Source organism: Centroberyx gerrardi, chromosome 21 (genome assembly GCF_048128805.1).
Source record: "Centroberyx gerrardi isolate f3 chromosome 21, fCenGer3.hap1.cur.20231027, whole genome shotgun sequence".
NCBI lineage: Eukaryota > Metazoa > Chordata > Actinopteri > Beryciformes > Berycidae > Centroberyx > Centroberyx gerrardi.
In genome coordinates, this window is record NC_136017.1 from 13,134,094 (window position 1) to 13,146,609 (window position 12,516).

A 12,516-nucleotide genomic window follows, 5' to 3' on the forward strand; every position below is an offset into this window, starting at 1 on the left:
AAAAAAGTTTTGCCAGGTGAAAAAAAAAAAAGGTTTTGCCAGGATCGTTTTTTTATAAGTTAAATTTTTTTTTTTTTTCATCTGTGAAAACAGGTGGAAAAAAAAGTTTTGGCAGGTGAAGAAAAAAAAGTTTTGCCAGGATTGTTTTTTTCTAAGTTAATTTTTTTTTTTTTCATCTGTGGGAAAAAAAAGTTTTGGCAGGTGAAAAAAAAAAAAGTTTGGCCAGGATCATTTTTTTCTAAGTTAATTTTATTTATTTTTTTCATCTGTGAAAACAGGTGGAAAAAAAAGTTTTGGCAGGTGAAGAAAAAAAAAGTTTGGCCAGGATCGTTTTTTTCTAAGTTCATTTTTTTTTTTTTCATCTGTGGAAAAAAAAAGTTTTGGCAGGTGAAAAAAAAAAAAAGTTTGGCCAGGATCATTTTTTTATAAGTTAATTTTATTTATTTTTTTCATCTGTGAAAACAGGTGGAAAAAAAAGTTTTGGCAGGTGAAGAAAAAAAAAGTTTGGCCAGGATGGTTTTTTTCTAAGTTAATTTTTTTTTTTTCATCTGTGGAAAAAAAAAGTTTTGGCAGGTGAAAAAAAAAAGTTTGGCCAGGATCATTTTTTTCTAAGTTAACTTTTTTTTTTTCTTTCCTTCTGGGGAAAACGGGTGAAAAAAAAATATTTTTTTTGTCAGGCTCATTTTTCTAAGTGTTTGGTGTTGTAATACTCATTTCGGCCACAAGAGTGCACCACTACCCCATGTTCTAAATAGGACTAAGAGCATTCATGTTTTCTTCCAAACTCGTAATAGACGGGGTGGTGCCCGGCAACTGAATGCGGAAGAGCAAAACCCTGTTGTCTGTAGCTTAGCCTAGCACGGAAAAATGTCCAGAAAACAATCAACTGCACCTGAAAGATGGATCTATCCTAACTGGACGTGACTCAACAGCAAACGTGCAATCGGTAAGTGTCGCCACTTTGTGATTATATTTACAGTTTATTCCAAGTACAGTCAGCTGTTGAGAACATGTCGAGGTTTGCTAACGTGTAAAGTTATGTTCCATTTGCTTGTTTGCGACATTGTGTTCTTGTTTATTTTACACTCTATGATGCTTTGTTGCTAAATCAGTTGCCTTATGTGGAGAGATGTGTCCGCTAACGTAACTTGAGAATGAGAAATGGATAGGTAGTTTATGGTATTTTAGTCCGATTAGCATCGGGTAGCGACTTAGCTCCAGTTCTGATGAGACAGTTTGATGCGGGCCTGTGAATACGAGGAAGCCTGTTGGCCACAACGACAACAGTTAGCAATAGGGACAAAAACATGTGCAGCTAGAGTCGGTTGTAGGCTACCTCAGCCGGCCAAAACGAGCACCTCGTCTCGTTAACCCGGTGCCGTTGGGACACACGTACTCAAGGTTAGGGGCTAGTGCCACTTGCAGCAAGCTAATCTAGCGTTAGCCGCTAGCGCTAGCCGCTAGCTAAGGTTAGCTTCTCTGGCTCACTTTGCGGACTCATCTCCTTACACGAGACAACCGCAACTGTAACGTGGCAAAACTCGAAAAGTACTTTGTCGATCAGGGACTCTTGTCACCATGAATATTTCACTTCTAACGCCAAATGAATGGAAGGGAGTTACTGGCTGATGAGATGTAACATTTCACGTTCTGTCTTTGCACCTAGTCTGGGAAGTCTAGTCTTGTAATCAGCTGGGGTTGTGGCAACCTAGAAAACCTGAACAACGACACTACAAGAAATACCGGCCCTCTGGAGGTTATAATGTACTATTTTCCTTGACTGTGGTGGAGACATTTAGAATCAACTACATAGTAATTATTGGGGCTCTAGTTTGTGGTAATGTAGTTTTGGATTGCAGAGATTTCAGAGTTGGATCTTCAGCTGTCCCCTTTGTTCCTCCACAACCTAGCCTGACCTCCCCACTTATCAAGAGACCATCCAGGAGACCCGTCTTGACCTAATGGAGGAGGAAGAAGATGAGGAGGACCCTGGGTCTGCTTAGCCAACCCCCTGAGCCAACTTTCAGTAGGTTTACCAACACACATTTTTATTGCACACACAAAACTTTGTAAATATGAAAATTCAATAAATATACAAATGTCATAAAGTATAAACTATAGTATAAAGTAATCTATAAATGAAAATTGCAAATTTGCTACACACTAGTATGTGATGTACACTCTTGTAATGGAACTTATGATTTCTGTGTTTGTTACTCCACAGATTACGTCGATGAGTTGATGGACCTCATCTTTGATCACGTGTTCCAGGACCTGCACCTTATGTGAGCCAGGTTTTGAAGATCCCCGTCCCAGAACACCCGTGCGCCCAGTCTGACAGGCCAGCCAAGGAGGACGTCATTGCAGCCACTTGTCTCGGTTCAGTCAAGAGGCAGTCTGAACCCGACGTAGCTGGCAGCATCAGGGAGCTCACAGCATATGCACAGCACCACACACACTGGTATCACTACTCTGACCCTGCGACCTAGAAAGCCCCAGCACTAGCTGACAAAGGATCTGTTAGCTGAGAGGAAGGTACACATACTGTCAATATATTTCATTTGAATACTTAGTCTCTTCTTTTGTTGTTTTGGTTATCTGGCATAAGGTCAGGTTGTAGTTGGGTGTTTTCCACGAATACATAACAGATAACTAAAAACATCAAATTGTAAATCATTTTGGTGATTGATACTGCGCTACTTTACTACACTGCAGTAACTGCTACAGTGGAACACTCCCCTGTGTACACTCACAGATGTAGATTTTGTAACATAACAGCACCCCATTATGGTCCTGCACAAGCAGTATTATGTTTCTACATGTGCCTTTTTTATGCCTTTTCTATAATAAAATAATTGTATTCTGTGAACAGTCAGTGTTGTGGTTACTTATTGGGTTCACATTTAATTTACATGGGTGTGTAAAGGGAAAAATATATATAATCCCACACACACTGTCTACACTTGCATGGTGCTTTATTACATTTCAGTCATTGAAATAAAAAAAATAAAAAATAAAATAAAGCACCATGCAAGTGTAGACAGTGTGTGTGGGATTATATATATTTTTCTGTAACTTTTGTCCTATGCCTCTGTCACTAAAAGACTTTTAGGTGTGCTTTTCAGTTGGTTCTCTACATGGATGTGTAATAAAGTATAACAACACAGTTATTTTACTCAAATTTATTGTCATGTAAAGTATTATCCAAAGTCACATGTTGGCCATATTATTTGGGAAATCAATTCATGCACAGAATGCATAAAAGAAACTTACTGCTCTATACCTCTAAGCTGTAAGGGCCCATAATCTGCTTTCTAAATGTTCATTGCATTCTGTAGTGAGAACACATTCAAACATACAGGCTGCAGACCAGGATGATCAACATGCATGTAGGTGGATCCTGAAGCTGATTCATTCTTCTGGTAACCTAGGGAATGAGAAAGGGTAACTTATTGAATTTTGCTAGCTTTATAAGAACATTACACTGACAATGACGTTTATCTATATTATATGTTTATTATTTAGCACAGACAATTTAGAGTAGATGTGAGTACTGTACAAACTAATGTAACATACGACATAAACAATAAAGGTGTCAACTCTAAAAGGTAAGATGTTATGTACAGGGGGAATGACCAGCAGGCCTCCATGAGATGCAGTTTTTGAATATTTCAGCTACAGCTCTAAAACTGTTGAGCTGTAGCTGAATAACACTGGCAAAAATTACGACAGTCATATGTCCAAATGGGACATAACCATATGTTTGCCGGTGTCGTGACAGTATTTGTATCCCCTGAAGAAGAGTTCTTCTTTTGCGTCTTCACATCAATTTGATGTAATTGAACGTAATAACTACATAATGTCTGGTGTGGATTTGTTAACGGGTTAACGAGACGAGGTGCTCGTTTTGGCCGGCTGAGGTAGCCTACAACCGACTCTAGCTGCACATGTTTTTGTCCCTATTGCTAACTGTTGTCGTTGTGGCCAACAGGCTTCCTCGTATTCACAGGCCCGCATCAAACTGTCTCATCAGAACTGGAGCTAAGTCGCTACCCGATGCTAATCGGACTAAAATACCATAAACTACCTATCCATTTCTCATTCTCAAGTTACGTTAGCGGACACATCTCTCCACATAAGGCAACTGATTTAGCAACAAAGCATCATAGAGTGTAAAATAAACAAGAACACAATGTCGCAAACAAGCAAATGGAACATAACTTTACACATTAGCAAACCTCGACATGTTCTCAACAGCTGACTGTACTTGGAATAAACTAAATATAATCACAAAGTGGCGACACTTACCGATTGCACGTTTGCTGTTGAGTCACGTCCAGTTAGGATAGATCCATCTTTCAGGTGCAGTTGATTGTTTTCTGGACATTTTTCCGTGCTAGGCTAAGCTACAGACAACAGGGTTTTGCTCTTCCGCATTCAGTTGCCGGGCACCACCCCGTCTATTACGAGTTTGGAAGAAAACATGAATGCTCTTAGTCCTATTTAGAACATGGGGTAGTGGTGCACTCTTGTGGCCGAAATGAGTATTACAACACCAAACACTTAGAAAAATGAGCCTGACAAAAAAAATATTTTTTTTTCACCCGTTTTCCCCAGAAGGAAAGAAAAAAAAAAAGTTAACTTAGAAAAAAATGATCCTGGCCAAACTTTTTTTTTTTCACCTGCCAAAACTTTTTTTTTCCACAGATGAAAAAAAAAAAATGAACTTAGAAAAAAACCATCCTGGCCAAACTTTTTTTTTCTTCACCTGCCAAAACTTTTTTTTCCACCTGTTTTCACAGATGAAAAAAATAAATAAAATTAACTTAGAAAAAAATGATCCTGGCCAAACTTTTTTTTTTTTCACCTGCCAAAACTTTTTTTTTCCACAGATGAAAAAAAAAAAAAATTAACTTAGAAAAAAACGATCCTGGCAAAACTTTTTTTTCTTCACCTGCCAAAACTTTTTTTTCCACCTGTTTTCACAGATGAAAAAAAAAAAAAAATGAACTTAGAAAAAAACGATCCTGGCAAAACCTTTTTTTTTTTTCACCTGGCAAAACTTTTTTTTCCCACCTATTTCACAGATGGAAAAAAAAAATTAAGGAACTTAGAAAGATTATCCTGGCAAAACCTTTTTTTTCACCTGTTCTTAAGTCATAAACACAGGAGAGAAAACAATTTAGATCAGACTTAGAAAATGGATTACCAGATTTTTTTTTTTTTCTCGCTTGCCTCTCAGGGCTTCCGTAGGTGTCCCATCCCACTTGAGATTACATGGCCCATTATACTGTAAACATAAAAACTGAGCAATGCGTAAGGCTTGGCAGCAGAAGCAGCTCCAAATGACCCAAGGCCTGGTGGGAAAAGCCCTGACTGATACTGTATGTCTTGGTCTTTTCTCTCCACCTGGCCAGCCAGCTACCTCCCCCACAAAGCCCTAATGGCTACACAAGATTCAACGTCCGTAACACTCATTTACACTGGAAAAACACAAAGTCAGTCACCAGAGGGAAAGGTGATACAAAATTAGCGATATTTATTTAATTTATTCCGCACACCTACTCTCATTTCCCATGCCCTCTCTAACTAGTCAGCAAATAAAAATGTTTCATTCGTGCACAGACACCTACACCTTTGAGAATATTTTATAGATAGATAATCAATCCCCCAATGAATCTGTATAATAAACTGTGTATAATAAAAATGACAATACAGAACAATATTAATTTATTTTGGGGAACACGTGTAATAAACTTATAACAATAATAATAAACTTTATTTATGCAGCTTTTTTTTCAAAAACACAAAGTGCTTTACAAAGAATAAAAAACTCCTAAAATAAACAGCATAAGCAATAAAAACAAGGCCAAAAACATAAGAGGACAAGAGTCGTAAAAGGGAAGTCAAAAACAGTAAAAAAAAAAAAAACATTAAATAAAAGCAAGTCTGTAAAATGAGTTTAAAGAAGACAACAGATGTATCCAGCCTGAGCAGATCTTAGGCAAATTAAATCACAGCTAATTCAGTGTGTCCTAAATTTGGATTTCACTTTTTTATCTCTTTTATACATTATCTTTCAACTGATGAGAAAATAACTCACATTATTATCAGTTTTTCCCTTTGACACCTTATGTCTCTTCACCCCTACTCTCTGAAATGAATCATGAATACCACTTGCCTAAGTGCCTTTGGGAACTTTTGTCCCATTCAGATATAATCTTGAATAGTTTGCTCTCATGCATGTTTAATAGTTTTTGGTGCAAATTAGTGTACTAGAAGGATGTATCTTATTGCTCTGTTGTTAATCCTTTCACACCCAGTATATTTTTTATGTCCCTTGACTCCCCCCCAGCTGCATAATCCACCACTGGACAACCACAGACATGGTACAGTCTAGAGTCGGTCGAGAATCCATTACTAGACCTATCAATGTGTAACCATGACTTCTCCCAGAGCTCCGCTAGCTTTATGAACTTCATTTGTTCATCTAAATGGAACCCAAGGTAATATACACCGTACACACTTTGTATATAAGTGTGCTTTTCTGCAAAACCGAATGGAAAATTGCTATTATCCTCTGATGGGTTTGTAAAATGCATGACTTCATTATCTCATTGTAATGATCATTTATAGAGAGCGTCTACTCCTTACACCAGATATTAGCGCTCCGCATTTTGTCCCCCTCTGTTTCGACGAAGAGAATATCATCTGCAAAAAAAGGCACTAATGTTCTCTTCACCACATCTCACTCCAGATTCCACATCTTTAATCCAATTAGCCAAAGCAGTGATGTATATGGCTAATAATCTGTGTGTCTAAGTGGAAGACGGTTTAACTAAGTCGAAGTAAAAGGGTTAAGAACCACCTCTTTAGCCTTCAGTTGGGAGCTTGGTTATATTCATGCTATTTCCCCTTGTCTTTTTTTTGTTTATGCCTTGTGCTGGCTTCAGCCTGCATCCAATCACTGCTCCATTGTGTATTATTTGTCTACTTGCAACTAACACCCTGTTTTGCAATGACAAGAAGATGATTGTAATGGGATGTTGGACCGTTCTTCAAGAAGGAAAACCTCCAGTTGTTTGAGGGAAGAAAGATAAAATCTACTTCCCATAAAGGTTCAATGATGCTTAGATCTGGCGGTTGGGGAGGCCATGGAAGGACTTCATTCTGGTGTTCATTGAAACACTATCATTGAGGGCATCATTATCTTAGAATATGTTGTTTCATGATGTTTCTCATGATGTCTCCATATAAATATTGAAACATCATGAGGGAACAGTGTTTACGCCATAGGGTGCAAATGGTCCTGTAAAATGGCCTCATAATGGCCTCATATGTATGATATGACCATGCTGGGCAATCATCAAACCTCATGACTCCTATGAGATGGCTGACCATACATTACTGATCCACCACCATGCTTAACAGTTGGCAAAAGACAGGATGGGTTGAAGGCATCCTTTGGCTTTCTCTACCCATCCAGATGTAGGAAGTTTTATGCTACTGACACCGGGTTATGCATCTTTGTGTGCTGGTCTTGGATCCAAGCGGTTTCCAAATGGCAGCCCTGCCATACATACTGGCTTTGTGAAGCTCATCACGTACAGATTTTGTTGAGACTGTGTCACAAAGACGTTAATTACAGTCTGTGGTAAATTTCGGGGCCGTAATTTTGGGCTGTTTAACAGCTATCCTGATAAGTGTCCATCTATCCCTGCTGGTGGCTTTGGCTCGTGGCCACTGTTCCTCTTTGCTGATACAGTTTGTCCGTGTTTGGCATATGTTATCATGATTTTTTGAAACTGTTCCCCGTGCCAGATTAAACAATTTTGCAGATTTTGCGGCCAATGCGCCTGCAATTTAGGCACTGTCTGGCCTCTTTGGAACTGTTGTTCCCTCGCGTTGCTTTGAAAGCTTACATAAAAGAAGTGATTGTCAGGCCTCTTTTAAAGCTAACCCATACTGCTAACTGGCATTAAACTTAATATGACTTGCCCGTGTAGCTGCCTTTGTAATTGTGATTTAGTTACTTCAAAGTTGAAGTCCTTTTTCATGTGGTATTTCCCTAATTTTGTCCACCCCTTGCATACTAATTGCTGTGTGTGTGTGTGTGTGTGTGTGTGTGTGTGTGTGTGTGTGTGTGTGTGTGTTATAGGGGGAGCACAACATGTACATTTAATGCCCTTCACGCTCAATAAGGCAGAAAGTCAATTTTCTCCAATAAATGCTGTTATTCACTGAAGCCAGCGATTTCATTCTTTATAGGACAGCGGGCAGTCCGGACTCCCTCAAGCGTTTTCTCTTCATTGAAACAGTACAAATGACAACAGGGAAACAGTGATGGAGAAGTACAAAAAAAGAAACAAGAGACATTATCCGCCATGAACAGAATGATTCACGGGATGAATGGCAGATGCCCAAGGGTCCAAGCTGATAGAAGACCCAAGACACATGAGAACCGTACAAACTCCCTGGGACTTGATGATCACCACATAGATGATGTTATCTGCGATTATTCAACTTATTTTTAACCTAGAACAATGACTGATAGCTGTACCAAAACCAGACATCTTGTTCTACCTTACTCGTATCGAGCCTCTAGTGTGCCAACCTTATTATCATAGACTAGTTCAGTGATTAATGATTAAGTATGATTGATTAATTAATAGATACATTTAAAAAAAACAATTTAGAAACTGATTAATTATTCACATTTAAAGCTCCTACCAGTACAATTTGAAACTTGATGACTAAGGCGAGCTCTTGAGTCCCTTATGGCACTATCACAAAGATGACTCGCCACTTGTCCCCCCCCCCCCCCCCCCCCCCCCCCCCGTGACAGGAACTTGTCGTAATGCAAATTGAATAAAGGAACTGGAATAAACCAGAGTGAGGAAGATCGGTCAAACGGCGCTCCCCCACCTCATATTGAGTGATGCTCGCTTGCCAGGCTCTAGGTATAGATTTGCAACAGCAGTGGCTAATCTATGTGTGATTGAGTTAGCAAAGAAGTTTTTTGTGTAGCATGTGTGGAATTTATTAAGTTTGGCCAATGCTAACAAAGCGGCGCTATTTCACCTCATACTGAGTGATCACTTAATTGTTTTTCTTTGCATGCAACCAGCAGATGATGCAGACCAGTGTACAATACGATGAGGGATTCCCATCCCTGACATTGCGCTGGCTTGCTAGCGTTACTAACTGTGCAGATGGGGTGTGTCAGGTGACCAATGACAGCTCCCGTTACTTCAGCGTGGGTTGTTTTTAAGTTTTGTTATTTTAGCTTTGCTTAATTAGATGGCACCGCATTCCATCTAATTAAAACAAGTCGCCCAAGCAGAAAGTGAAAATTGTAAAGCAGTAGTCAAATTAATTGTGAGATGGAAAATGAATACGAAAACACATTAGTAAACGGAAATAACAAAAACTTTTAATGATTTAAAAAATAATTTTATTGATTTATAAATTCAGTAAATATCACTTAAAGAGTAACTAAAGCACACCCAAATCTGTGATAAAGCCAATGGTGAAAAGTAGGGTACTGAACTCCCGCTACTGGCTGGTCTTTGGTGCCAGGTAATGTCACCTTCCATAGAGAAGAACAGTGGTGACATCACCTGGCACCAAAGATCAGCCAATAGCAGAAGGCCAGTTCAGTGCCCTACTTTTCACCATTGGGTATCAGGCTTCAGCACAGATTTGGGTTTGGGGTTTAGTTACTCTTTAAAGCCAGAATTATGAAATGGAACTATTGACACTATGAATGACACAATGAACATTATATTAATTGTTTTAATAACAACATTATCAATTCTGGAAATTAAATGTGAATTCAATCAGTCACTTCATAAATTGCTTTTTTTAAGTATCCATTAATATTAATTAATCACTGAACTAGTCTCACATAGGTGTGCTGTAGTTGAAAACATTTCAGAACCAACAGATACATGTTATCTACTCTATTTAGATATAATCATCTTTCTCACCTCTCAAGTTCAAGTTCATCCAAACCTGTTGTTGAGGAATACATTTTTCATCTAGCAAGTATAAAGACACAGCCCCTGCTCTCTTTTCTTTTATTACAGCGTTACAATTCAAAATATACCCAAAATCAGATTGTCCCTGATTCATATTTGCTAAATCAGCCAGCCATGCTTCACAGAATCAGCTGTGTCAGTTTTCAGTGGACCAGCACCGTATGATCCGAGTGCAGAAACCATGACACCGAGGGAAGATTGAACATGGTTTTATTGGCAGGAAAAAAATGCCCTGTGTCAGTACGATTCTCCTTCAGTTTTCCTGCCAACTGAGCAGACATTGACAACATTGATGTTCTCTTTGAATTAAGACTCACCAGAGTAGGAATATATCAATTCTGATATTATGTTTTTTTATTCGAAAGCATTACAAACAGCAGAATATTTTCAGCTCTACTCCTTTCGGTATTTTTTTACTTTTCACAACACATTTGCCCAGTTTCACTTTCATTGTCAATTTGGCGCTCAACTTGGTCTTGCTTGGCCGCAATGTTTTACGATTAGCGGTGACAGTTATGCTAATGCTTCCCTCCCCTCTTGGCAACTGTTCTTTTTGCCTAAACTATCAGTCAGAAAACGGCTACTTAATTGACTTAATTGGTAAAAAAGCGATGCAGAGGAAGAGGAGGAATCTTCATAGACGCGAGAAACTGCCTCATGCCGATCGGTGATGATAGACTGACAAGCTGGAAACATCCTGTCAACTGACCGGAAGGCAGAGAATTCACATTTGACATTTGTAGCAGGTTTCAGTGCAGATACACACACGCAACAACACGCATTCCCTCACACACACACACACACACCCACCCTCTCTCTCTCTACACACACACACACAGACACAGACTGTCGCATGGCTCTATCCCCAGGGAGACATCCACTGCCTCCTTGAAGTCTGCTGCACCACCAATCGCAATCTTCCAAAGGCTCCGAGAACAGAACAACTGCACCCAGCTGTATCTAAATATCTCAGCCGCTGTTGGAGCGTGTGTGTGTGTGCCTGTGAGTGTGTGTGTGTGTGTGTGTGTTTCAGCCATACACATCCTGCTGTACAGTCCAGCTGACGAATGATTAATTCTTTTCCCCAGACGCCGGTCGCTTCGTCTTATTAACATCACTCATGACATCAGAGCTAAAGCGAATTAACTGTATTGCACGGCCGGCCACGCTCGAGACAATCCGATAAATATGTGTGTGTACTGCGCCGTAGGTATCAAAAAACGCACGTGCGCGTATCATAAATAGCTGCAGCGAGGCATGCTGACATCATCTCCCATGATCGGATCAAAACAGGAGAGACTCCTATTACATGGAAGGAGAGGAGAGAGGGAGAGAGGTGATATAGATACAGAAGGAGGGGGGGGAGAGAAGAGAGGCAGGTAGAAAGAGATGGAGAGAGAAAGAGTGAGAGTGGCAGGAGAAGCAGGGGAAGGGGGGGGTGAACAACATGAAAGGCGGAGAGGGAAGGGAGAAGAGGGAGCGGGATGGAGAGAGGGAGGCTAAGAGGGGGAAAAGAGAGGCAGAGTCTGACTAAGCAAGATGAGCCTGTTATGAAACAGCAATAGGCTGCATGGCGACCGGCTTCTCAGATTGATTTATAAATGCGAGCTGACAGCTGAAGACGAGTGAAAACAAACTTTCTGGTTGCGCTGCCAGCAATCGTCAGAGGCTCGCAGGCATATTATTCACTGTCATGTGACGTACGTTGTAAAAAATGATTCCGGGTCCCAGTAGGTTTTGTCTAAGGGAAATAACACACAGAACAAAGAAGAGTTTATTAAAAGGAGTTCTTGAACTTTTTCTACCTATTTTCACCCATAATATAGAAGAAGGCTCATTTGAAATTATGGACTATTACTTGTTTTGAGATGAGATTTTATTCATTTTGGAGTAGTTTAACATATGGAAAACTAGTATAAGTACAATAACTCTCTCTAAATAAGTAACAAAAATGTGCTAAAATTTCCCTAAGGCGTAAGTGCAAAAGCAAAGACATAAATGGAATTTTAAAAAAAGCAATATGATTTAATTGATAGAAAAATAGTAAAACCACATTAACATATTGTCTATACTGTATACACGGCATATACAGTACTGTGCAGCAAATCTGGCTTCACATTCAAGCTGTCGCTCGAATATCAGCCGTAAAAAAGTGATATCAGGTCCCATCAGTACATCTAAAAGAGAATTTAGAAACAGCCAATTTCGAAAAAAAACATGAATATACCGAAGAATATGTGCTTCCCTTAAGGACGGCAATAGTGCCCAATTTACGAGACATCAAATTCCCCCACCGCCTTTCATCGCCGAGCGAGACGAGATCAGTATGCAGATTACATGAAAAATGCAACCTTCCCGCCGATTGGGGAAATTTGACAGCGTATGTTTATATGAAGCGGAATCACCAAACAGAACCAAGCGAGCGAGCGACGGAGCGAGCAAACAAACACAAACTTTTCCTCTGCAAACATTTCAC

The 12,516-nt window shown here is 39.5% G+C and overlaps 1 long non-coding RNA gene across 1 annotated transcript; it reads left to right on the forward strand.

The window, feature by feature from the left end:
• Positions 1 to 807: 807 nt before the first annotated feature.
• Positions 808 to 2,858, forward strand: LOC144543035 (uncharacterized). Its single transcript, XR_013507612.1, has 3 exons — positions 808 to 946; positions 1,911 to 2,026; positions 2,225 to 2,858. It is a non-coding gene; the product is annotated as an uncharacterized LOC144543035 (long non-coding RNA).
• The last annotated feature ends 9,658 nt before the right edge of the window (positions 2,859 to 12,516 follow it).